Source organism: Narcine bancroftii, chromosome 11 (assembly GCF_036971445.1).
Source record: "Narcine bancroftii isolate sNarBan1 chromosome 11, sNarBan1.hap1, whole genome shotgun sequence".
Taxonomy (NCBI): domain Eukaryota; kingdom Metazoa; phylum Chordata; class Chondrichthyes; order Torpediniformes; family Narcinidae; genus Narcine; species Narcine bancroftii.
Window position 1 is genome coordinate 21,457,974 of NC_091479.1, and position 27,314 is coordinate 21,485,287.

At 46.1% G+C, this 27,314-nt stretch overlaps 1 protein-coding gene and 1 long non-coding RNA gene across 4 annotated transcripts in view; one reads left to right on the top strand and one right to left on the bottom strand.

The window, feature by feature from the left end:
• Positions 1 to 27,314, top strand: part of LOC138745647 (death-associated protein kinase 2-like) — a 139,784-nt gene that overhangs the window by 15,987 nt on the left and 96,483 nt on the right. The window lies entirely within an intron of this gene.
• Positions 14,828 to 26,099, bottom strand: LOC138746328 (uncharacterized). Its single transcript, XR_011346867.1, has 5 exons — positions 25,912 to 26,099; positions 19,466 to 19,635; positions 16,880 to 17,003; positions 15,494 to 15,675; positions 14,828 to 15,407 (listed from the first exon to the last, which is right to left on the bottom strand). It is a non-coding gene; the product is annotated as an uncharacterized lncRNA (long non-coding RNA).

A 27,314-nucleotide genomic window follows, 5' to 3' on the forward strand; every position in this document is an offset into this window, starting at 1 on the left:
TATGCAAACTTTTGTGCTTGTCATGAGAAATAATAAATGTCAGATCCAAGTGCCTGAGTTTTGTAACCACTGAACACTCTGCATTGACAGACTTCACAGATGTTGTCGTGTGTATTTTGTCACAAAGAGGAATATAACCTATTAATATTCATGCTCCTTGGAATCAGCTTGTTCATTGTTAATTTTGGAATTTGTAAGGTGCATAGCGTAACTTCATCCCCCCCCCCCCCACACACACCCCCAATTTGTAGCAGATGTTTAAACAAGGGAAAAGTTGATTCAAGTTTTGGGCTTTGCAAAGGGATCATAAACTGATGGTGGAGGGGTCGTCTCACAGGTCTATCTCAATCTGAGGTGACCCCCCCACCCCCGGCACGTTCCTCTGAGATGACGTGTGCTCCAACGATTTGCCACATTCCAAAAATATGTGTAGGTTGGAAGGTTAAGGGGCCATTGTAAATTGCCTCTGGTAAGTGTTGGAGACGAGGGCGAATACGATGGGGTCTTTGGAGGATCAGGGTGAATGTGCTTGGCGCTCTAATGTACGATGAGATGATTTGTAGATAGAGTGGAATGTAGAGTTCAACTGTGGCTATTGCTTTATGTAGTTTTAATTTGTTGATAAAATGGATAAACATTTTGCATAGCTTCGCATTAAGACTTCAATAACGATGAATAACAAAGCATTTACTGCATAATGATACAAAAATGTATAGAGATATAAAATATGTGCAAAATCTTAGAGATGCAAAATGGTATTTAAAGATGCGCATTCAGAGAAAAATTTATCGTGCTCACGCTTCCTTCACATCTCATAGAAAGAGAGGCAAGCCATTAGTCTGGGTGGATATTATGACCTATTACATCATAGTCCCTATGGTAACACTACAAACAGCCACAAAATGAAAGAAGAATGAAAAGTTTTAACCTTTACATGTGTGACTAAAGCCTCCCTTCCTCACCCCACCCCTCAGATTCACCTTTATTGAGTTAAACCACTCCTTGTGAAATATGCATCTCTGTTCTAAGATTGAGAGTTTACTGTCAGAGATACAAGTACAATGTAGAAAAAGACTGGAATTCTTCCTTGCTGTGAGCAAGTAGTTATGTAACATACAGCCACAACAATAGCAGAAATTAAGTGACCACGATGTGCCAAAATGAAAGGACAAATAAATAGTTCACAATCTTGCCTCATCAGACCAGGACTAAGAAAATGTAAGGAGAGACTGGAATATTTCACATTTATAATTATCCAATTTTATTATTGACCTGACAAAACAGCATTTTCTAGTCTTCTGTGAAAAACACACACACACACACACACTTTAATAAATAGTAGAGCAATGGTTCTCAACCTTTTTCTTCCCACTCACATCCCACTTTAAGTAATCCCTACGCCATCGGTGCTCTGTGCATCGGTGTTCAGGGATTGCTTGAGATGAGTTGTAAGTGGGAAGGGAAGGTTGAGAATCACTGCCCTACACCCAATTGTTACTGAAATATTTTGTGTGAGAAAAATTGTCATTGGCCCATTTCCTTTGGAGATCTGAAACGAGTCAATTGGGGATGAGTTGATGAGCCACACCCTGTTAAATGCTGAAGTCCTTCTGGTGAAGATGCTCGCCACAAGGATGTTGGAGAGAGAATTTCTGATTTATTGTCAGAGTACACGCATGACATCACATGTAACCCTGAGATTCTTTTTCCTGTGGGCCAGGCAGAGTTACCGCTAATTGGCAGTGGTTTTTCCAAGAAAAAAAACTGTACACATGTTAAACAAATAAAGAAATGTAAACAACTGTGTAATACAGAGAGGAAACAAAACCGTGAATAAAGTCAGAGACCTTAAACGAGTCTGTTTGAGTTTGTCGTTGAGGGGGGGGCTGATGGTGGAGGGGTAGCAGCTGTTCCTGAACCTGGCGGTGTGAGTCTTGTGGCCCTGATACCTCTTTCCTGATGGCAGCAGCGAGAACCAAGCGTCTGCTGGGCGGGGTGGGTCCTTGATGATTGCTGCTGCCCTCCAGCCCAGTACTCTGCAAAATTGGAAAGGTGTGTGCCATGGAGGAGGTGACGCTCCCGTGGGCTGATGCTCTTGTACTGAAGGTCACAAACTTAAGGAATTCTGGCAAGGTAGCCTGGAGAGGTTGTGGGTCATGCCCACTGGGGGTGTAGTGTCTCGGAGGAAGAGAGGATGGATATTCATGGTGATGGATGCCAACGAGTTGTGCAGCATTGCAAGTGTCCTGAGAGTGCCCTTTGACCCACCATGCTTATGCTGCCCTTCTTATACCCGAGTTAGGCCCATCGCCTTTTAGGCCTTAACAGTCCAGATACTAGAATATCCGTTATTTCCTTGGATGGGGTCAATTTGCTTGAATCTTCTTGGATCTGGATCGTCCAAACATTTGGAGAATATTCCATCCCCCTCCTGATTTGTACATGGCAGAAAGGCTTTACTGTGCCTGGAGGTGAGTCTTCTACCTTCTGACTTGTTGTGAAGCCATGGTATTTTGTGGCTGGTCCAGTTGAATTCCAAGAACATTACAAACATCACAGCACAGTACCGGCCCTTTGGCCCACAACATTATGTCGACCTATATAAAACTAGTCAACAACCTAAACCTTTCCAATCTCACACCCGTAAACCCTCCATTGTCCTTGTATCTATGAGCCTGCCTAAGTGTCTTTTAGATGTCCCTATAGAACCAGCCTCCACCTTGTGGCAAAATTCCAAGTGCTCACCAATCTCTGTGTATTAAGCTTAGCCCTGACGCCTTCCCTAAATATTCTTCCTTTCGCCTTGTAGAGATGTCCTTTGCTATTTGCTATGGTTGCCCCAGGATAAGGTGCTGGCCATCTGTGCCTCTCATAATGTTGAGGACCTCGATTCAGTCGCCTCTCATCCTCCTTCACTCCAAAGAGAAAAGCCCGAGCTCTGTTAACCTTGCGTCATGACGGCACATTCTCCAAATCCAGGAAGCATCCTGGCAAATCTCTTCTGCATCCTCTCCATAGCTTTGACATCCTTCCTGCAATAAGGCACTCATTGGTGACTCCAGGACATTGGTTGCGCTGACATGAGATGCTTGGGCTCTCTGGGGATATTCCACCAGGGCAAAGGTTAAACATTAGCCACTCTCAGGTGGAATAGCCAGGAGAATGCGGCTGCGGGTGTGTGCGAAGTGACGTTCAGGTGGCAGTGCTGTTCTGGCACCTGAAAGGTCCGCAATGGGGAAAGCCGCCGCGGAGCAAACGCCGGCTCCTGTTGACTGTGGCTGTTGACCCACCCGCTTTCAGGTGCTGGGGGGAGCGCTCGGAAGCGGAGAAACACACCTATACGAGGAGGGTTGGATAAGTACTCCTCGGGACCGGGTTCTCTGCTCTCAGGTGGCAGTGTTTGGGTATTTTAGACGGCTTTACGTTGGGGTATTCTGGCCACCTGAAAGCAGCTATTTGCAGAAGAGGGTTTAAAATTGAAAAGAATTTTGGAGAGTGGCTCTTATTTAACGGGCTATTGTGAGGCCACAAAGATGCAAAGCAGTTTAAGTCAAATCTTGTAGAACATAGCATTTTTTATTTGTAAAAGCATTTGAATCTTACAAACAAAATCTTGCGAAATAATGATACTGGTTGTTCATTTTCTCAACCCAGAAAAGGCGAGCGGAAAGTTTGCTCCACTCAGCTTCGAGGGCGTTAATTGATGTGTTAATGTCCTGGCCTGCTGCGACCTTCTAGAAATGACACTTGACTTGATCATTCGTGTGAAACTTGAATTAAGGATGAAAGGTGATAAGCTGCCAGTTTTAAATTAATGACCACGTTTACCAAGAAAAATCAATGCCTAAAAGTGAATCAACAATTAAGTAATTCTGGAGATTACCTCATTTTTGTTTTGAAGGAAGTAGTTGTAACGAGTGGTGAATTAATTAAAAAAAAAAGAGTTGCCATCTTGGAGCTCCAGTGAAAATATTTTCATATACTCTCTCAAAAATGCCCATGTTCCTTGATAAACGTGGGACCCGTATCTCTTTCACTCTGCCTCCCAACACCTCCCCCCCCTCCCCCACCATCCTTTAAATTCAGGCACAGAATAACTTTAAAGTCCAGTCCTTGAAGCTTCAGCTTTGAAGAATCGATTGTATTATTTTGAGTATTGGGGCAATTTATCACGAGTAACCGGAGGAGTGTGTGCATTTCAAGGATGCCGTCCATCTGTAATCCACAAAGTTAATAAGTAATTATTTCCATCTGAGAATTAGCACTTTGCCCCTGTGCTGCAGTAAATCACAAAAATCTGTGGACTCCGCGGTTGAAGTAAAAATGCAAAGTAAATCTGGAGATCTTGTTTGGACGCCTGCTGGCATTCTCTCACACCTCTATGAACGGCTCAATCCCGAATCGTCTGTTCTGCATTTTTACCTTTGCTACACAAAGGACCCGGTTTGGCCAGCTGAGTTTCTCCAGCATTTTAATCAATGAGCTGTAACCATTGATGGAATCTAGTTCTGAGACCTCCTGAGGAGTTTCACACAGTGCAAGTAAATGATTATAAATGAGTTTAATTAATACATAAGCAATCCACCATGTTTTGAAGGGTGGGCAGAAACTGGCGCATCTGGACGAAACCCACACAGACATGCAAAGAACGTACAAGCTCCTTACAGCGGTGGATTCAAACCTGGGTCGCTGGCACTGTATAGCGTTGAACTAACCGCTGGGCTATCAGTGCCGCTGATTATACAAGTGTAATATGTTTATTTATGGAATGGGTCACAGTTGTCCAGCATGACAACAGGCCCTTCAGCCCATCAACTCTACTGACTATTAGTTGCTGGTTTGCACTAATTCTCCCACCTTCCCCCTCTAGATTCTAGCAGTGGCCTTTCCACTAGGACAATCTTGTAGCCAATTTATCCACCAGGATGACTTTGGGGCATGGGAGAAAACTGGAATGTTCAGAGAAAAGCCATGAGGTCACAGGGAGAACATGCAAACTCCACACAGACAGCGCCGGCAGTAAGGATTGAATCCAGGTCCTTGGAGCTGAAAGTCAGAATTTCTTCAATAGGCTGAGTTATTGCATTCCACTGTCTTGTCTAGAATGGTACTCAGAACTTTAAGATGTTGAAAGATGGGGCAGGGCTTGAATTTAATACAAGGGATTCATTGCAGAATTGACCTGATGTAAAGCACCTTATCTCCTTATTCCTGCCAACTATTTTTTTCCAGACGTAGAAGTGCCGCAACCACTTGTGGAAAATGCGTTGTATTTTGAGGTATTTTACAGCCTTTATAAATCTAAGTATCGAGTACAGGAGTTATGGTGCAGTTGTTCAAGACATTGATGAGACCAAATTTGGAATATTGTGTGTCAAACTGTTCTGGTCACCAAACTACAGGAAGGACATCAGTAAGATTGAAAGAGTGCAGAGAGGATTTACTAGGATGTTGCTGGGTCTTCAGGAGTTGAGATACAGGGAAAGATTAAACAGAGGACTTTATTTGTTGGAGTGTAGAAGAATGAGGGGAGATTTGATCAAGGTTTACAAAATTATGAGGGTTATAGACAGAATGAACGTGAGCAGGCTTTTTCCACTTCGATTGAGGGAGATAAATATGAGAGGACATAGTTTTAAGATGAAAGGGGAAACATTTGGGCAAAATTCTTCACTTAAAGAGTGGTGGGAGTGTGGAATGAGCTGCCATCTGATGTGGTGAATGTGGGCTCGATCTTGTGTTTTAAGAATAGATTGGATAAATACATGGATGGGAGGGATCTGGAGGGTTATGGAGTCACCAAAACTGATTGTTGACTTCAGGAAGGGAAAGCCAAGGGCGGACGATCCAGTGACCATTGAGTGATTGGAGAAGGTGAGCAAATTTAGGTTCTTGGGAGTAGCTACCTCGGAGGATCTTTCCTGGACCCAACACACTAATGGCATCATGAAGAAAGCACGTTGGTGCCTCTACTTCCTCAGGAGCTTGCGGAGGTTTGGACTGTCATGGAAACCTTGGAAAATTTCTACAGTCTCTGAGCATAAAGGTAGTGGATGCAGCCCAGGACAGGTAAAACCCTCCCCGCTATTGAGTATATCTACATGGAGCACTGCCATCATCAAGGATCCACACCACCCAGCACATACTCCGTTCTCACTGCAGCCATCAGGAAAGCGGTATCGGTGCCACAAGACTCGCACCACCAGGTTCAGGAACAGCTGCTCCCCCTCCACCATCAGACTCTGCAAGCAGAGATTCGTTGAAGGATTCGTGTCCTTTATGGATTTTCCCTGCACAGTTTGTTTACATTCGTTTTCTGTTTACAGTTCTTTTATTTGTTTGCGCTGTGCTTTTTGCACTACCAATTAGTGGTAATTCTGCCGCGCCGGCAGGGAAAAAGGAATCTCGGGGTTGTATGTGATGTCAAGTATGTATCTGGCAGTAAATCTGTAATGCAGAAATGGCTGAGGCCTTGAATGACTATTTTGTCCCCATCTGTATATGGTGAGGAAATCTATGCAGTACTGAGCAAACTAATAGATCTAAGGATGGATAAGTCCCGCCTCGGTCCTGATGGAAAAATAATGAGCTTATTTTCATGTACTTTGCCTCAAATGTATAGGCACCGAAATTCTTGCTGCAGCCGAACTCTTGTGGTGTTGAAGCTTTCCCTGATTAGTGCGATGATACATCCCAGGGTAGTGGAAGAAATGCTGGAAGTCCTAGAGGAGGCGTTTGTGGTAATTTGCCAAATTCTCCGAGTAGTTCCTAGCTGGTGGGAAGACTGCTTTTATTTTTTAAAGAAAAATATGTCTACAAAAGATAGTTTAATGTCTGTAGCCTGGGGAATGCTTGAATCATTACGGAATAAATAGTGAGACATTTGGATAGAAATGATTCCATTCAGGTAGGGTTTGACAAATTTCCCGGAGTTCTTTGAGAATAGAACGAGTGCAGTAGATCACGGGGAACAGGTGGATTTTGTATACCTGGATTTCCAGAAGGCGTTCATTAAGACTTGTTCATAAGGGAAGCATGCATTGAATTGGAGGTCATATATTAACATGGATAGAGGATTGGTTAACCAATAGAAGGCTGGGATAAATGGGTGTTTCTCTGGTTGGCATCAGGGTGAGTCATGGTCGGCACCCAGGGGGAATTATCCCCACAAATGAGGTGCTGTGCCCCCCCCCCCTTGTATGGGCGTGGCCATCTCTGGCTGTCAGACCCGCCCCATGTCAGGTTGACACATGCTGGCCACTCTCCACTTGCCCCCACCCCCCCCAGCCGCATCGCTAGCGTGCGTCGAGCGGCGGTCGTGTCTAGTAATGCTTGAGGCAATAAAAAGAGCCCCACGTCGGAGGGGGCAGATGGTGTTAATGACAATTAGGTTCTTTCTAGCACCCCCCCCCCACCTTCAACATGTAGGTCCCTGGTAGCACCCCCCTGCAACTGAATGAGGTCCCCCCTCCCAACTTGCTGATGCTCCCCTCTAACACTGACCCTGAGGTGAGTGAAGTGTCACATGGATCTGGACCTGCAACTCTTTCACAAGGTGCATTAGCGATTTGGAAGAGGGGGTTGGGTGTGGAGAATCAAAGTTGGCTGATGACACTAAATTGAGAGGAAAAAGCATATTGAGGAGAGTCTGCAGCGAGATATCAATAGGCTAAGTGAGTGGGCAAAGACCTGGCAGAGGGGGGACCATGTTGGAAAGAAAAAGAATATTATTTAAATGGGGAAAGACTCTTGGGAGTGCCTGTGCATGAACCGCAAAACATTGATCTACGGGTGCAAAAGGTAATCAAAATTGCAAATGGAATGTTGGCTTTCATCGCTGGAGGGATTGGATTTAACAGCAGGGAGGTTCTCCTGCAACTCTACAAGCTATTGGTGAGGCTACATCTGAAGGACTGTGTCCAGTTCTGGTCTCCTTACTTCAGGAAAGATCTGCTGGTGGTGAAAGTTGTGTTAGAGGAGGTTCAGCAGATTGATTCTGGAGATGAGAGGGTTGGGCCTCTATTGCAGAGATGGAGTCACCTGGGATTATATTTTGGGGTTTCAGAAGAACGAGAGATTTTGTACGAACCTCTGAAAGTGATAGACTAGATCGAGGCAGGAAAGTTGTTTCCACTGATAGGTGAGGTGAGCCGTTGGGGACATGACGTCAAGGTGAGGAGGAACTGCTTCTTCCAGGGACCAGTGAATCTGTAGAATTCTCTGCCCAAGGAAACAGTAGAGTTTGCCTTATTAAATATTATTTAAGATTCAGTTCGAAAGATCTTTGTCTATTTAGGGAATTGACATCTATGGTGGGGGAGCGGGGGTGATGGAAAAGGCAGGCTGGTGAAGTTGTTTCCACGGCCAGATCGGTCGTGATCCTGTTGAATGGCGAAGCTGGCCGACTCCTAACGTTCACATCCCTCTGAACATTCCTGTACAAAGGCAGCCACTCGTACAGTTTCTCCGTTGCTGTGGACCATTTTGTCGAGCGAGGAACCAGGCACTCCCTCCCCCACCCCCGGTCACTGAATCCACACACTGACCATCCAGCACTGTGCTTCTTAATCTGTCTGCCTTGTAGCAGGCAAAAAGGAAAGTTGATGTAATACGACACTTTTACTCTTGTATGCAGACCAATGAGCCTATAAATCGTCTCCCCACCCCCCCTCCCCCACACACCTTTTTTATTCAGGCACCTCCCTACCTTCTGCTCACACCTTGACGTAGGGCTCGAGCCTGAAATCTTGACCATCTTTTGCTTCCTCTAGATGCTACATGACCTGCTGAGTTTCTCCAGCACATTTACGTATCGCACTATTAATAACCTGAAATTATGGTATTTGTGACCTGTAACCCTTACATGGGATGCCATTGGCAACTGTTTGAAAGCATCTACGACATTTTGTTTTTGCTAACCTTGCAAATGTTTCTTCCAGAATTCTAAAGATTGAAGTGAGATTTCTTGGTAGAAAGAATATAGGGGCTTTCTTTAAAAAAAAATTTGTGGAAAGATGCTTTTATTCTCCAGATATGAAACACTGTCAAGACGATCATGGTTTTGGCCGGAACTAGCTGTGACCAGGACTTCCTCTTGCACCATCAGTTCTGAGGCTTTTGTCAGGCCTGAGACAATTTGCATTCCACGCGAGGCTGAAGAGTTGGATAAACTCATATTTGACCACAATATCTTGGTGTCTCTAGTTAAAGTTCTACCTTGCACATATATTTTGGCAGTTCTTCAGTATCCTATTCCCATTTCTTGTACTAATTAAAACTGCGTTAGTGTAATAAATTGTCTCCCAACTCTTGAAATGACTTTGAACTGAGTAGTTCAAGAAGGGGCCCCTTCCTTTGCTGTAGCACATTTTTTTTTCTTCCTCTCCTTCTATTTTCCTCCCTCCACTCCACCTTTTGTAGACTCGTAGGATGCAGTAAAACCCCTGGTATCTGGGGGAATCGGTAGATGCTAGATAAGTATATTTTTCCGGTTGCTTGAGACTTGCTCTTACAATGCCCAACTAATACATCTGCACTAAGAATAAACAGTTTAAAAGACAAAAAAAATACTCTACTTTCCCTGGACAAACTTCACTTGCACGAATATATAAACCTTAAAGCATTTTGCTTCATTTTCAGTCGCATTCTTTGAAAACCTTTCACAGTCGCTGTACCTGCAGGGTCCTCCCACTTCATGGTGCTACCGAAAGGTGAACGTTGAATTTTACAATTTTAATTTACCTAATATTACATTCTTATTTATTTTAATGTTTTTAAAACTTTGTGTTCCTTTTTTTGCTGATGGCTTGAATTCTGGATGCCAGGGGTTTTACTGTACATTCATTTGGGGGGTGAAACCAGTCCATTGAATGGTGAAGCTTCAAACCCTCTTATTGTCGGGCGTTCAATCTCCATGCAGGCAGGCGAGGGAATGGCTTAAAAGGCCAGTGTCACAGCACTTAATGCAGCTCTTGGGGGTGGGGGGGGGAATGGCCTTGACCTCTGGACCTGTGCATGCTAACATGCTCTTCTAATTACTGCGGGGTTCTACCTCGCACCAGGGTCTCCTCCCGTGTGTGTTGGTAGATGAACTGGCTGCTGTAAATGAGCTCTTGGAGCAGATTTAAAAAAATAACTATCTGAGGGGAGTTGATGGGCATGTGAGACAGGGCCCCAGAAATAGGAGTGGCACTGATGGACTGAATAGTCTCCAGCGTTCCACCGTTTCTGTTCAGCTATCACGTGGGGATGGCAACGCAAAGTGATACTTGTCACGCACATAAATTATTCTTTATTTTTCAATTTTTTAATTGGTTTTGAGAAAATGATATCAGATACATAGGTCAAAATAAATTAAAATGAGAAGATCCATGTTGTCAATATTTTTTAAAGGAAAAGAAATAAACCTATAAACTAATATAATTTCTAACCTCAATCTGTTATCCGAACAATTACAATTGAAGCCAGGCATCTACTACTAATTTCAATATTAATAGTTCAAAAAATGGATTAAAAAAAAAGATTTTTTAATAAAGAGCAAATATACAGTTCAACTCTGATTATCCAAAATGGTCAGGTCCGGGCCTATGCCCGGATAAACATTTTTCCGGATAACTGATCATTAAAAAAACAATAGCCCAGTAGCAACAGCAAATCAGCTGTAACAGTGTTTAAACTGCAACATACAACAAGGGGAAGGGTTTTTAAGTATTAAAATGTTTAATTCTCACCAAAAAAAAATGCTGGCTGCCACCAATCACTGACCGAGGCCCCGCTGCTGCCGGGAGTCTGACGTCCCAGCTCTTGCCCGGGAGGCTGCTCTCCTTGATGGCGCCGGGACGAGGGCTTCTTCTGACCGCCTGCGGCTGGGTGGCGTGCAGTTTGAGAGAGAGAGTCAGAGAGGAAAGTCAATAGGGGGAAGGTAGAGAAGAAATGGAAAGAAAGAGGGGAGGGAGTTACCTGAAACGAGGACAATCGTCGTTCTAATTTCGCATCAGGTGAATTTTTCCTCAACCTGTGAGGTCAGTTTGGCTCCGAAAAAATTTTGGATAAATGAGGATTTTGGAGAATCGGAATTGTACTGTAATTGATCTATAAATTTTGAAAATAATTGAAAAAAGAACCTCAGAGAATTTTTTAAAAACTCATTGTAGTAGTTGACGGAGGGGGAGAGGGGGAGAGGGGGAGAGGGGGAGAGGGGGAGAGGGGGAGAGGGGGAGAGGGGGAGAGGGGGAGAGGGGGAGAGGGGGAGAGGGGGAGAGGGGGAGAGGGGGAGAGGGGGAGAGGGGGAGAGGGGGAGAGGGGGAGAGGGGGAGAGGGGGAGAGGGGGAGAGGGGGAGAGGGGGAGAGGGGGAGAGAATCCAATAACCAAGGGTGGAAGGGACATCTTTCCTTCACAGTAGAATGAGCCTCCTAGCTAAAGTGACTACACGAGGTTGGGTTCTATGCTGTAGTGTTCTATGGTTTAGCACATCTTGTAAAACTGCATTTGTTCCGCCAGTTATACTGTACAATTATTAAGAGAAAGTGTATTTTGATGATTTCTAGTGATAGATTTAACATGCAGGCAAACTCGTGCACGTATAAAATCCAGACAAGAAATTAATTATTATTTATTAAATGACGGCACAGTTGGTGCAGCGGTTAGTGAAACGCCTTTACAGGCGCCAGCGATTGAGACCAGGGTTTGAATCCCGCGCTGTCCGTAAGGAGTTTGTGGGTTCTCCCTGTGCCTGCGTGGGTTTTCTCCGGGGGCTCCAGTTTCCTCCCACCATTCAGAAATGTACTGGGGATGAAGGTTAATGGGGTATAAATTGTGTGCCGTGGACTTGTGTCCTGTTACCAGCTGTATGTATAAATTAAAAAATATAAATCAAAATGAATGTTGGAAGTGAAAATATGCACTGCCTTTCTTGACACTGTCCACTGTAGTCCAATTAGCATGGCTTTGACCAAATCCATTTACCTCCATTCCAAAAACGTATTCAATATTTTTCTAGCTTAAATGTTACCTGCTGCGTTGTCCTAAAAGTCTACCAGAATTCACTCTACCCTTGTTTTTAAATGATGACTTTCAAATGATCTCGCTTTTAGTTACTGATTTGAGACAAGTCAATGTCCACTCAGTTCAAGGATCATTGGGAATGGGCAATAAATGCTGGCCTTCCGACCACTGCAAAGATCTTGAAAGGTGAAACACACAAATCCCTAAATCCATCTTCAACATATTTTGTCTCAAAGTAATCAGCGCAATGGTTTTCAATCGCTAGCTTTCGTCTGTACTTTCTGTGTGGCTGTGTTCTCTCGATCTTTTCTGTGTGGCTGTGTTCTCTCGATCTTTTATGTTTAGTTTAAGAGCATAAAGCGTCTGACATCATGGAGTAGTTAGTTATACTCCAGAGGGCACACAAATCATAACATAGCATTGAACTGTGTCTGCCCTTGACTTGCCCACCCTTTGCAAACTTCGCCATGTCTTCTTGAGGACATGAGTAGGAACACAATGAATGAACAGACCACCTTGTGACTCTTTCCCATTAATCTGCAAAACATACAATTCAATTTTGTTTGGGCCACCTGTACAGCACAGAGTGATGTTAAGTTTATTTATCATCTGATTGCACAAGTATGGCCCGATGAAACCATGTTCTCTCATCCTCTGTGCAAAACACACAGACACACAACCAGACATAACATCCATACAGATGAACAATACAAATGCAGGACCAGTATTTCATCTATACAAATATATATTGTTTTGTACATATGAGAGTTTGGAAGGATAGTGTGAACAGTTCCTTTGGTCGTTCAGCATTCTCACTGTCTGTGGGAAGAAGCTGTTCCTCAACCTGGTGGTGCTAGCTCTGATTCTCCTGTATCTCTTCCCCGATGGGAGCAGTTGAAAGATGCTGTGTGTGGGGTGGAAGGGATCCTCGATGATGTTGTACCTCCTCTTCAGACAATGATCCCAGTAGATCGTGTCAAGGAGGGGGAGTGGGGAAGGGTGGTGAAGAAGACTCCAGTGATCCTCTCTGCCACTCTGATGGTCCTGTGGATTGACATCCGATCCATTTCTCTGCAGCAGTCAATCGAGCTCCTGTAGAAGGTTGATGTGATGGCGGCCATTAGCCTTGCTCACTCAGTCTTCTCAGGAAGTGTGGTCAGCACCTTCCTGGGGAAATACTGTGTGACCACCTTTATTAGTAATAATTCTTTGTTTGACATCAGGAGATGACCTTGTGCTACATTCGCATCACATTAAAAGTAAATGAAATATGCTACGAGTCTAGTTTGGGTGCGGATTTTTCTGGTGGGAAGAATTTTGCCCGTGCTTGATCCCATAATGAGGTTTTGCACTTGGTGGAGTTGCTGTTTAGCTGCCAATGGGGCCTTGGAGAACGAAATGAGCTCGGTTTTATTAATGTATGATAGAAGGTCAAAAAAGGACTCTCGCCTCCCATTTGTAGAGAGGCTAGAAATTCAAAAACCACGTCCTTGTAATTTGAGAAGGAAGTCGGAAGTTTGCGGTTCGTGGGCTGATGACTTCAGTTCTTGTTCAATGTTTCATTTCCATTTCCCTGCTTTACCGGCTATATATTTAATCTTGTAACAAAAATAATTCAGCACATAATAATCATTTCCAAATTTGAAGTCTGGCGAAGACCAATCTATTGATTTGATGTCAACTGATATTTTGTTGTCAACTCAGAATCAGAATGTATTGTCATGAACGTGTCACAAAATTTGTCGTTTTGCGGCAGTGTCACGAGTACAGATATTGCTGGTGGTTACGAGCCCAAAGGACCCCAAAACCCAGCAGTATCAGACATTCACTAAGACGAGTAGTTTTTAAAACAAAAGTTGTTTTTAATCAACTTTAAACATGAAAATAGAATCAAACTTCGACTTATCTCTATACTTAACTAACCCAAATTAACCCCCTTCTAATTCTAAGCGCAGGTGTATGTAATGTGTGTGTAAATTTAAGAAAAGTTCTTTGGTTCACAGTTCAATCCCACTTCTCTGGTTGCAGGCCATTCTTATACTATGCACAGAATTTAACATGTATAAAGTTCACCAGGCTTTGTGCTCGAAAGGTAAATGTTTACTGCTCAGGAAGGTTCTTGAAGGGTTTGCAGAGAGAGATTTGTTGTTCCAGGATTTCCACAACTGAGGTACCACCGTTAGTCACCTCAATGTCTCGCTGATGAAACTTGCCCCATCAGGGTTCTCCAGATGATAACCTCTTTCTTTAAGGTCACCACAGAGTTCCTTTCTGTTCCCCTTATTCCAAGAGAAACATCAGACAGATAGCACTTCCAGCCATCCGCCACTCTGGAACTTTGTTTATAAGCAGCTCTTCCTGGCTTACCCTGTTCAGCTGCTTTCAGTCTCTCCCCTCTCCCCTCTCCCCTCTCCCCTCTCCCCTCTCCCCTCTCCCCTCTCCCCTCTCCCCTCTCCCCTCTCCCCTCTCCCCTCTCCCCTCTCCCCTCTCCCCTCTTCCCTCTCCCCTCTCCCCTCTCCCCTCTCCCCTCTCCCCTCTCCCCTCTCCCCTCTCCCCTCTCCCCCTCTCCCCTCTCCCCTCTCCCCTCTCCCCTCTCCCCTCTCCCCTCTCCCCTCTCCCCTCTCCCCTCTCCCCTCTCCCCTCTCCCCCTCTCCCCTCGATTGGTCTCATCTCTTTCGCGCGCAGCGCTCTCGAACTGAGACTTCCAGGAAGCCCATGTGACTCTCTTCCTTGCAAAAGCCCCCCCCCCCCCCCACTTTCTTCAGCAAACCACTGGAGTTGTCCTTCTGATCAAGCTGTTGTCTTAGGTAAGCAAAACCCAGGAGTGACCTTTCTGTGAGCACCCTGAAGGTACGTGCAAACAGCCAGTTTGTTGACTCCAAAACAATGGCGATTCATTTCATGACGTCATTTCAATTAGCACCTACTTGTGGAATATGCATAAAAGTCTCCATAGTTCCTGCAATATGAATTCTTCAGTCTTTCAAATAAGATTTTAAAAACAGATGTGTGCATGTATGTAACCTACTCTAATTTTTCCAAATTCTTCCAATATTTATCCATCACACTGGAAATTATATTTTTACAAAAATAAGCTAGTGTAAAGAGAAGAGGAAGTGTCCATGGTTGGTTGTTCATTCAGAAATTTGGTGGCAGAGGGGAAGAAGTTGTCTTTCTATTGCTGAATATTCATCTTCGATGGTTGCAGAGTGAAGGGGCATGGCCTGGGTGGTGGGGGACCTTGAGGATACTTAAGATGTCCTCGACGGAGTGAAGTCTGGTGCCTGTGATGTCACAGATGGAGTTGACGACCTCTGTTGTGCTGTACATTGGGACCCGCCATACCAGGCCATGATGCAACCAGGCAGAATGCTCTCCTGTGGCCGCTGGAATCACGGTGGACCTGACGAAATGATCACACAGGTATTTATTTATTTATTTTTTAAAAAGGGTGAATCAAAATGATTTACTCTTCATCACCTGCGCAACCTTATAAAAGCAGGAATCGTGCACTCGACGCGTCTGGCGTCACCGCCCATGGCTGGCTCGATGCCTCGTGGGAGTTGTAGTGCCACCTGCAGAAATTTGCAAGTCTTTGGTGGCGCATCCTCAAACTCCTTGCGAAGATCCAGCCGCTGCTGAGCCTTCGTGATTGCATCGACGTGGAGGCCCTAGAATATATGGTCAGGGATTTGAAGTATTTTGTCTGAATATTTTATTTCAGTTTCGAGACTTTCAAAATCCAATAAACAAAGTCATTCACGTACACCTGCACACCCAAATACCGTATTTGTCCCAACCCGCCCGCCGCAGGGAATACATTCCAAAGACTTGATCCCACTCATCGTGAGAAACGCCTCCCCCCCCCCCCACCCCCCCATCAAAGCCTGTAATGAAATCACAATGGCATTCAAAGAAAACACAAAAATGAAGAGAAAAAAAACTCAAAAGAAAAATAAAACTAAGGACCTGGAAAGAAAAGGGCGGGTGCGTGGTCCTATTTCCATAATTACACCTCTGGGATAATTTAACCTTCTCCCTATTTAAAAGTGTGGGGTTGGGTGGGGGGAGAGAGGATCAATCTATTTGAGTACCAATGTACTACAAATAAGGTTGCCATACTCGGATGAAGGTGTCATATTTCCTCCGTGGCTCTATAATGTGATTTTTCTCCAGGGGAATGCAACTCTGCATTCCCAGATCCCATTTAGCTGGGTGTTAGACTTCCACAAAACCACTACATGCTTCCTGGCTACCGCCTTCATGAACAGAAATTGGGAATTTAGTTAGCCAAAGCTGCGCTTCTCCAATATCTCCCAAGAGGAACAATTCCAGGTCCTGTGGAAAAATCCACGGGATTTGAGGCTCTTGACCCTTTTCACTTTTAAATGGAATGCAGTTAAACGAGTACAGCCTTGTGCTGGGGACCTACAGCTGCCTTTGCATCTTTCATTTTGTTCAATCCAGCTTCGTGTAGTGTATAGTAAATAGCAGTAGGGAAAGACTAATTGACCCATTAAAGCTACTCCGTGATTATCACTGTTCCTCTCTTGTAATGCCATAATCCCCCAAAGACCTTTTGATGTTCAAAAATCTAACCATCTGCCTTTTGTAAAAAAAAACATTGCGCAATGGCCTCTTCTGTGGCAGAGAATTCTACAGGTTCGCCACCATTTCTCCTAATCTCTTTTCAAAATGACTTGCCCTAGTTTTAGCCATCCATCCCTCCTTCACTCATTCCTAGCTGTGGGGAAATGCCCTCTGTGCCTCCAGTCTGGTCACGTCTGTGGGGAGTTTGTTCGTTCTCCCCGTGTCCAGGTTTTTGTTATTTGCCTATTGGGTTAATAAAAGTCATAACACATAGGAACAACTTACCCATCATGTTTCCACCAACTGGAGGTGCCCGTCTCTATTGATTCCATCTTCCAACTCTTGGCCTTGGGTTTCAATGCCTGGCCAATTTGGGTGCCACAGTTACTGTGGTAGTTAATGTAGTCACCTAATGACAGAAAAGAATGTGGAGAAGATTTACCAGGATGTTGCCCAGACTCAGGAAACCAGTTTCAGGAAAAGATTATAACCGGTTAGGACAGTGGTTCTCAACCTTTTTTCTTTCCACTCTCATCCCACTTTAAGTGTTCCCTATGCCATCGGTGCTCTGTGATTAGTAAAGGATTGCTTAAGGTGGGATGTGGATGGAAAGAAAAATCATCCCTCATTGACTCATTATGTGCACGGTTTCAGAATTCCAAAGGAAATGGGCCAATGACCATTTTTCTCCAGCAAAATATTTCAGTAACGATTGGGTCTAGAGCAGTGATTCTCAACCATCCCTTCCCATTCACGTACCACCTTAGGCAATCCTTTACTAATCACAGAGCACCTATGACATAGGGATTATTTAATGTGGGATGAGAGTGGAAAGAAAAAGGTTGAGAACCACTGGGTTAGGACTTTATTCCCTGGAGCGGAGAAGAATGAGGGGAGATTTGATAGAGTTGTTTAAAATGGTGAGGGGGGTAGACAGAATAAATGTAGATAGACTTTTTCCACTGAGGGTAGGTGAGATACAAACTAGAGGACATGGGTTAAGGGTGAAAGGGGAAATGTTTAGGGGGAACAGGAGTAGAAACTACTTCATGCAGAGAGTGGTGGGAGTGTGGAATGAGCTACCAGCTGAAGTGGTGAACGTGGGCTCATTTTTAACATTTAAGAAGAATTTGGACAGGTACAAGGATGGGAGAGGTATGGAGGGCTATGGACTGGGTGCAGGTCAGTGGGACTAGGCAAAAAATAGTTTGGCACAGACTGGAAGGGATGAATGGCCTGTTTCTGTTCTATTGTTTTATTACAGTGCCAGCGACTCCAGTTCAAACCTGGCACTGTCTGTCAAGCTGTGCACTTTATATAGCAAATATTAAATATATGTGCATAATTAACATTTTGGGTTTGAGCCCTTCATCAATATGCATTCACCTTTGCAGTATAAAGTACACAGTTTGACCAGCTGTGTTTTTACTTCAATCATGGTGTCCGTAGACTATTGTGTTTTACTGTGTAAGGAGTTGCTATGTTCACCCCGTGTCTATGTGGGTTTCCTGTCGGAGCTCTGATCTCCTCCCACCTTCCAAAACGTACGGGGGTTGCAGGTTAATCTCACCACTCTCTCGGTGAGAAAGGTCCCCTCTAAATCTCTTCCACCTTGCTCGAAATCCACGACCTCTGGTTTTATTTGCATCCAAGAGGAAAATTATTCCTAAGATCTCCCCTACCTTGCACCCACCAAAATTTTATTTTCCTCCATCGTTCGTCTTGAGTTCCTCAGTTGCAGGAAAAAGAATCCCAGTCTCTCCTTATTCCTAAGATCATCCATCCCACACGCCATCCTGGGAGATCTCGTCTGACCCTCCCCAGGCCGAAGCTCTGTAGGTCATGATGGGTGTTGGAAATTGTCCCTGGTGTAGTCAGTTCGGGGAGGGTGGTTAGATGATGATGGCTAGAGGCAAAATTAGTGTGGAGAGTTGCTTTCTGGCCAGTGCAGATGTGGGGAACAGAAGGTGCACCATTCTATGACAATGCTTCAGGAGTGGGTCACCTTGTAGAAATCCTGGATAAGTGTCTTAATACGAGCTCCCATTTTACCAAAATGTAAGGGATCGTATGGACAGGAGGGACTGAATGGTCACGGTTAACATTTAACATTTCACACAAGCACCATCTCAAGCTGCAGCCCAGTGACAATTCGATACGATGGAAGAACGGAGGGAAGGTTTGTCACCGTCTGTTCCAGATCCGATACATTTGCAAGATGTCGTGATTTTGCAAGGGGAGAACCTTTCTGATGCTGAAGAGAAAACAGCTTTTTTGAAGCAGCTCTTTGCTCTTCTTGTTGCCAGAAGAGCTAGACTTATGAGCTGTCCCTCCGACACAGACTCTGATGTGATGGGACACTGGGGGGCGGGGGAATTAGATGCTCTACTAATTTAATGAACCTTAATTTTCTAAATTTATAGGGTGCTTTCCTTAATTATTTTCAGAATTGATTAGATTATTGGATCCCATTTTACGGTTTGGTTGCCCTTTTTTACATGCATTAATGGAACATACATTTAAACATAACTTCACAAGGGAAGGGTTAGATTATTAGAATAGTTTTCATTTTAACTATTTGTCATTGGTTTTTTACAGCTATTTGTTAATACACATTTACTTTGTTGGATATATATTCTTGTTATTACCTATGTATGAGCATAAAATAGAAAAAGCTGCAGCAGATTGATCAGATGTACTAATTTTTAAAGAATGAGACACAAGACGATTTTTCAAAAGGTCAATTCCCACTTTTGCTGCATTACACTGAGAATATATTCCATTATGTTTCATAATATTCCATAAAACCAATGTTTTAAAATACTCCAGAAGTTCATCGAGTTACTGTGTAACTCGAGTAAATTGCCTCACCTGATCTCTGTGCCCAAGTGCTTCAAGGAGAAGTTAATAGTTGTTGCATTGATTGGAGTTGGTTGATTTCCCATTCGCTCACCCCACCAAAGTCTCTGTGGCAACCTCTTCATCCAGCACACTTCTTGCACACTCAGCAATATCCATTGTTTGCGGGAGAAGCGGAACATCTGGAATCAATGCAGAAACTTATCATCGTCTGCAATTGGACTGACCTTCCTGAAAACACTTCAGCAAAAGCAGGGTGGTGGTTAACCCACATTCTCTGGAGACCGTGGAAAACATGATGGTCAGGTGATAATGTTGTGGCAGCAGTTAACAAGATCTAGTTAAAGAATAGATTGCGAGCCTAAGTAAAAACATGATTCGTTTCTCGTCAAAATAATCTGCTTTCAATCGGATTTAAATCAGGCCGTATGCGATATCATCAATTTATCTTTATTTGGGAGTTAAATAGGTGTAGTTTCAAGAAAGTCTAACAAAGCAAAGTTCCAGTGAATGTTTATTTCCTTCGCCCATCCAAAGTGGCTTTTTTTAATAGGACCATTTTTACAAATTCAGGCGTACAGCACAGTAACTGGCCTTTTCGGCCCACGAGCCACCCAAATGGAGCCTACAACCCACAGTAGGTTTTGAAGGGTAGGAGGAAACTGGAGGAAACGCCGACATGGGGAGAACGTACAAACTCCTTACAGACAGCGCAGTTCTGAAGCCTGAAGACGAGCGCCCAGTGGCACAAGGGCAGCTTCTTTCCCTCTGGCATCAAATTTCTGAATGGACAATGAACCCCAGGCACTGCTTCACTTTCTCCAATTTTCTCACACTATTCATTTATTTATTCTTGAACTGTATTACGAGGTCCCATTTTTGTGCAATAGGATTATCACTGTAAGGGATAGTGTAGACAGGAGGGACTGAATGGTCACAGTTAACATTTTGTACAAGAACCAACACAAGTCACAGTTCAGTGATAATTTGATATGTTGGAAGAACTGAGGGAAGGTTTGTTCCAGATTCAATACATTTGCAAAGTCGTTGTGATTTTGCAAAGGGAGAACCTTTCTGATGCTGAAGAGAAAACAGCTTTTTTGAAGCAGCTCTTGTTGCCGGCCATTCTGTGGAATTCATAGCAAAGCCGGCCCTGTGAACGACTGGGCCTTTTCAGTAGAGTGACCTGTGCTAGGAGGGTTTTTTTGGGAAGCAAAGCGCTTCACTGTGAGTGTGTCTAAAGTGAAGTTACTTGGAGAGATCAGTGGTCATGGTCCTGGCAGCTTCGTGGAGGCCGCCCAGTTGGAGTCTTGCCTACAAAAGGACCAGGAATGTTATGTCCACAGCTCATGTGGATGGACGTTTCTTCAAAGGCAACGCAAGGAGTCTGTAGTAGCCACAACTCCCGTCTTCCCATCAGTTCACACACACTAGTTAGAAATAACATTAGTTTTAAAATTAAACATTAATTTTTTAATATCAAATGAAAAATTAAATCATTCCCTGTTGCTGCTTGTTACCTGTGTTTCGTAACAGTTTAATCAAATTATAAATTTAGGACATGCAGCACGGTAACAGGCCTTTCCAGCCACGAGCCCGTGCTGCCCCAATTGACCTACGATCCTGGTACGTTTTTGAATGGTGGGAGGAAACGGGAGCACCCAGAGGAAACCCAGACGGACACGGGGAGAACTTGCAGACAGCGTGGGATTTGAATCAGTGTCCCTGGCGCTGTAGTAGCATCGCACTAATCGCTACGCTAGCCGTGAGCAGCAGGCGAAGGGGAGTGAAATGGCTGATTGCAGCTCCTTGATCAAGAAGGTACAACGTGTGCAACTCTTCCAGTTTATCTACCCTCCGATCAGTATTGCAAAAATCGTTAGCTTTTCATCAACCTTTCTAAGCTTGTGTACAAAGAGAAAATGTCATTTTTCCGGGTGCACCCTGCTTCCTTTTATCCCATGAGAAGTCTGGTTTGTCTCGAGAATTCCTGTCTCATGAGAGGGATGATGTTATGAGCAGAGATCGCAGCCAATGTACAGGGAGCTGCTATCACTTAACCAGATTGAGGAATGAGGAAGTTCTGATCTCCAAGGTGATTATTGAGATGGTCTCTCTGACCGTGAAGTGCAATGACACGCTACTGGCTAGAATACTAATTTCATACTTCTCAATATAAACCAACGTAAAATGTACTTTATTCTCAAGATAAGATTTTTTACATCCATATTGTCAATCATATCAACTCATTCTCATTGTACATTTTGCATTCTTGTCTTAATAGTCCATTACCACCACTGTGGCATCTTGTCATTCCCCCGCCACCTCTGTTGGTTGTTTCAAAGTGCTTGACACAACTGTGCTCTTCAGTCCAGCTCAGTGAAAGCGAGAACTAATGCCTCAGTTGAGAGGTATGGCTGTAATCTCACAGTCTATTTGCAGCCGTCGGCTCGTAGCACAAACATGTGCAATGCGGCAGGAAGTTAGCTGGAATTTAAAGAAGGCCTGCTGTCCTGTGTGCTTGTCAGGGGCTGCCCAATGACTTCCTCGCCCTCTCGGAGCCAGGCAGAGGCGATCTAATGCAATGTTGATAAGTGCTGAGCCCAGCCTTCCTCTGCCTTTTCTCCCCTTTGGCTGTTGACGCCGCTGATACACCAGCGTTCTCCTCGAGCGCCCGTCAGCGAGACGTGAAGAATGTGCCTGTGTCACTCCTGCCAGTGGCCTTATTGATCTTCCATGAGTAAGCGGAAGCCATCATCTCGAGCTGAACTCTACCTAAGGGTCTGTGGATGTAGATGCTTGACTCCTGTTACAGTTATATTTATCCTATCAATATTGAAAGAGATCATGATAAGGTCTGGATCAACATGCTTATTGGGATTCATTTATATTTCTGGTCTGTAAATTCTAAAATTCTTAGCTTTTAAGTTTAAAAAAAATTTAGACAAACACCACAGTAACCTGACCTTTTGGCCCGAGAACCCGTGCCACCCAATTACGCCCGATCAACCAAAACCCTCGGTATATTTTGAAGGGTGGGTGGAAACCGGAGCACCTGGGGAAAACCCACGTGGACATAGGGAGAACGTTCAAACTCCTTACAGACTCGAATGCCAGTCCTGGCCGCCGGCCCTGTAACAGCCTTGTACTCATCATGTTCTGACCAGAATATTTGTGTACTCTATTTTTCTTCCAACCTCGTTCATATTCTAAATTTTTTTAAAAACCCAGATGGCGAAAATCTGAAATAAAAACAGAAAATGCTGGAAATGTTCATCAGGTCAGGCAACATCTGTAGAAATGTGCTATCGAGCAGAAAAGCGGACACAAAACATAAAAGTCTGCTCAACAGGCTTTATTCCACACAAACCCACAGAGCTGGCTGTGAGAGTGGCCGTGCTGGCTCTGAGACTGACCTCGAGGGGCTGGATCTAGCTTGTATCCCGGAGGGTGATTGGCAGCTGACCGGGTGGGGTTTGGTCTCAAGTAACTGGAAGATACTCAAGCAACCGGAAAATACTCTTATTTGGTATCTACCAATTCCCCAAAGATGCTGGGTACCAGGGGTTTTATTGTATAATAAACCTTCTAATTAAACTTGAGTTTGAAAGAAGTGTGGGAAGAAGTGCTCAGGCTCAAAACGTCAGGAATGTACAGATGCTTTGATACTGGGTGAATGCCCCCAGCATTTTTGTGTTTCTACTGCAGATTTTTGTGTTTCACTGGGAAGAAGGCCCTGATCTGTTTAAAGGAAAGCGGGCAAACATGGCCTAGAGTCCACAGTGAGAGTGGTCGAAACGGGGCCCTGTGAATGTTAAAAAAAATCGTGTGTGAAAGGAAACTTGAGAAACCAGAATAAAGTAAACCTCTGGGATTTCCAAATGATCAGGGGTAGGATTGTCGGTGTCCAACCGTCCCTCTTGTCTCAGAATCCTCTCTGGTCTGAACACACTTTCGGATTTTTGCCTTTCAGGTTTCCTTGCCTCTGTCGCAGATCAGTTGCAGAAACAAGAATAGCGGTCATCTCATCATCTTCTTTCCAAATGGCTCGTAACCATGCTCTCCTCTAGTGGAGGTCATGAAGGTACATTTCACATTCCTCTGATCGAGTTGGAACAGTTGGCGCCTTGAGCACGTGCAGATCCACCCCTTCTGGGACCACGGATTGAAGCCCATGTCTAAAATGGACATCATTTGCACTTTTACCATGACACTCTCATGGGCTTCATAATAGAAAGTCACTATAACATGACACATGCAGGAAACATTTGAACCCTCCGGCGATGAATTCCAGAACGTAATACCATCTTGTTATTCTGGGTTCAGACAGCTGCTTTCTGGACTTGAACAGAAGTAGTTGCCAAGTTCCTTTTGATGGTGGGTACTTGTCAAGGCCAGAATGAATCAACTTCAGGAGATGATTGACTGTGCTCCAAAATTAATCCCTCTTGAGTGCACTTGGGCATTTCCAATATTGAGGCTCCATCTGCGGGCAGCTGTTGTGCATGAGTATTGACTTGTAGCTTATATTACGCCTGCAAGATTTTTTGGGGGACTGCAGTTTGTCCCAATCACAACTTTGCTCTGATGTGTTTAGTTTCCCACTGTGGAAATATAATTATGGAAGAAAAATCCGGGGTTGCAGACTCCGGGGAAGCAGAAGTACCAGAAAATGGGAGAACCCCCCCACCCCCCAGTTTAAGAAGGAGAAGATGACCTGCGGGATGTTGACCACAGTGGCGGACCAGTGAGGGGTTCCGTGGCTGAAGAGCATGCGGGCTGCTGCGACACGAGGCGAGGAGCCCCTGTGGGCTGCTGCCGACTGAGGTTCACGCCAGGCTGCGGAGAGCTGGAGTCCGGGTAATGGAGCCGGGGCGCAAGAAGGGGCCGAGGGCGCTGATCGTGTTGGAGGTTGGGATCTGGAGCTCGGGCTGCTGATGGTTTGGGCCGGGCGAGTGCTGGAGGCAAATCCATGGTGACTTGGTGGGGGGGTGTGAGTTAGGGGATCACTCTTTTCCTTATCTGATTACGAGGCAATTTCTGCCCGATGGCGAATCTTACAGCAGACTAAAGCAAATTCCTTGTAATACCACACTGTCTTTATTACATTGTAGCGAGGGGTTGCAGCTCGAATCCGCAGGAGAAGAAAGACACACACACCCCCCACACACACCCCCCACACACACCCCCCACACACACCCCCCCACACACACCCCCCACACACACCCCCCACACACACCCCCCACACACACCCCCCACACACACCCCCCACACACACCCCCCACACACCCCCCCCACACACCCCCCCCACACACCCCCCCCACACACCCCCCCCCACACACCCCCCCCCACACACCCCCCCCCACACACCCCCCCACACACCCCCCCACACACCCCCCCCACACACCCCCCCCACACACCCCCCCCACACACCCCCCCCACACACCCCCCCCACACACCCCCCCCACACACCCCCCCCACACACCCCCCCCACACACCCCCCCCACACACCCCCCCCACACACCCCCCCCACACACCCCCCCCACACACCCCCCCCACACACCCCCCCCACACACCCCCCCCCACACACCCCCCCCACACACCCCCCCACACACCCCCCCCACACACCCCCCCCACACACCCCCCCCACACACCCCCCCACACCCCCCCCCACACACCCCCCCACACACCCCCCCCACACACCCCCCCCCACACACCCCCCCCACACACCCCCCCACACACCCCCCCCACACACCCCCCCCACACACCCCCCCCACACACCCCCCCCACACACCCCCCCCACACACCCCCCCCACACACCCCCCCCACACACCCCCCCCACACACCCCCCCCACACACACCCCCCCACACACCCCCCCCACACACCCCCCCCACACACCCCCCCCACACACCCCCCCCACACACCCCCCCCACACACCCCCCCACACACCCCCCCCACACACCCCCCCCACACACCCCCCCCACACACCCACCCCCCCCACACACCCCCCCCCCACACCCCCCCCACACACCCCCCCCACACACCCCCCCCACACACCCCCCCCACACACCCCCCCCACACACCCCCCCCACACACCCCCCCCACACACCCCCCCCACACACCCCCCCCACACACCCCCCCACACACCCCCCCCACACACCCCCCCCACACACCCCCCCCCACACACCCCCCCCACACACCCCCCCCACACACCCCCCCCACACACCCCCCCCACACACCCCCCCCACACACCCCCCCCACACACCCCCCCCACACACCCCCCCCCACCCCCCCCCCACCCCCCCCCCACACCCCCCCCCCACACCCCCCCCCCCACACCCCCCCCCCCCACACCCCCCCCCCCCCCCACACCCCCCCCCCCACACCCCCCCCCCCCCCACCCCCCCCCCCCACCCCCCCCCCCACACCCCCCCCCCCCACACCCCCCCCCCCACACTTCAGTGTCAGCTCGGCCGCATCACCACCGGATCGTGGCTTGAGTGGGCTGGTTACCTTGGATGCCCAGGCCCCCTGCGATCCACCGACAGTGACTGGCCACTTTCACTGCTCTACCGGGCATTTCAGCCCGCATGATGCTTTGCCGCTCGCTGCGTTTGACGGCCGTTTCCTGTGTCGGCCCGAGGCGTGGGCTGCTACAGTGTGACAATAAATTAATCTTTAATTACAGTGTAGGCTGCTAAATTGAATATGAAAGTTCCATTAACAGCACAGATGATGAAATGTTTTTTGGACCGAGATTAAAATGTGTTATGATCTTTCAGTAAATTTTTTATCTTGTAAATATCTGATCTCAATACCTGTCTTGCTTGGATGAGTTGATGTTTTTCCCATGAATTAAGCAGAATGCATTGATGTAGAAAAATTGTGACAGATGTTGAAAATGTGGAATATAAACAGGAAGTACTGAAAATACTCAACCGGCCCAGAGAGGTGGGAGAATAGCATTCGGTCAATGGCCTTTGATGGTTAACGTATTCCTACACAATGAGAGAATATAAACAATTGGATTTTCCTGGTTTGGCTGAATCAGTTTTAAAGAAAGAGGGAGAGAGTTGAAGGTCTGAGATTTGAAGCGAAAGCAACGAACTGATGGTCGTGGAGCTGTGCACACTGTGCACACACCCCACCAATTTTTGTGTCGCCCGCAAACCTAGATCGTCCAGATCGTTCATCTCGGTGGGCACGGTTAGCGTAGCAGTTAGTGGGTTGCTATTTGCGGCTCCGGGGGACTTGGGTCCGAATCCTGCACTGCCTGTAAGGTCTTTCTCCCCGTGGCTGCGTGGGCTTTCCCCAAGGGGGTGGGGCTCCGCTTTCCTCCCACCATTCGAAATGTACCGGGGGGGAGTGCCGGTTAATGGGGCGTAAATTGGGTGGAACGGGCTTGTGGGCTGAAATGGCCTATATGTCTAAATTTTAATGTAACCAACGTTTCAGGCAAGTTACAATGCGGGTGATTTAGGGTCAGCAAGGAAATGACGGGCAGAAAAGCCTCATTTCGTGCTCTGCAACTGTATTCAAGACCAGACCCACTTATTTTTAAATATTCAACATTAACAGGAGTAACTAGTTTGCAGAGGTTGATGATGTAATAGAATTTGCTTTCTAATAACATGAAAATTAGAAATGTCTTCTTTGTTACTGGGAACTAAAATAAATTGCAACCAACTGCTGTAATCGTATAGACCTTGTTTTAGAAAGATCCTGCTGGACTCGGGCAGATTGTGCTATATTTATAAATCTCTCCTGGGCTGGATTCATTAACATTTGACTGAATGAAGAGTCATGGATGGGGAGAAGCGAGTGCCCAATCCAACAATTTGCAGCTGTTTAAAATGCAAA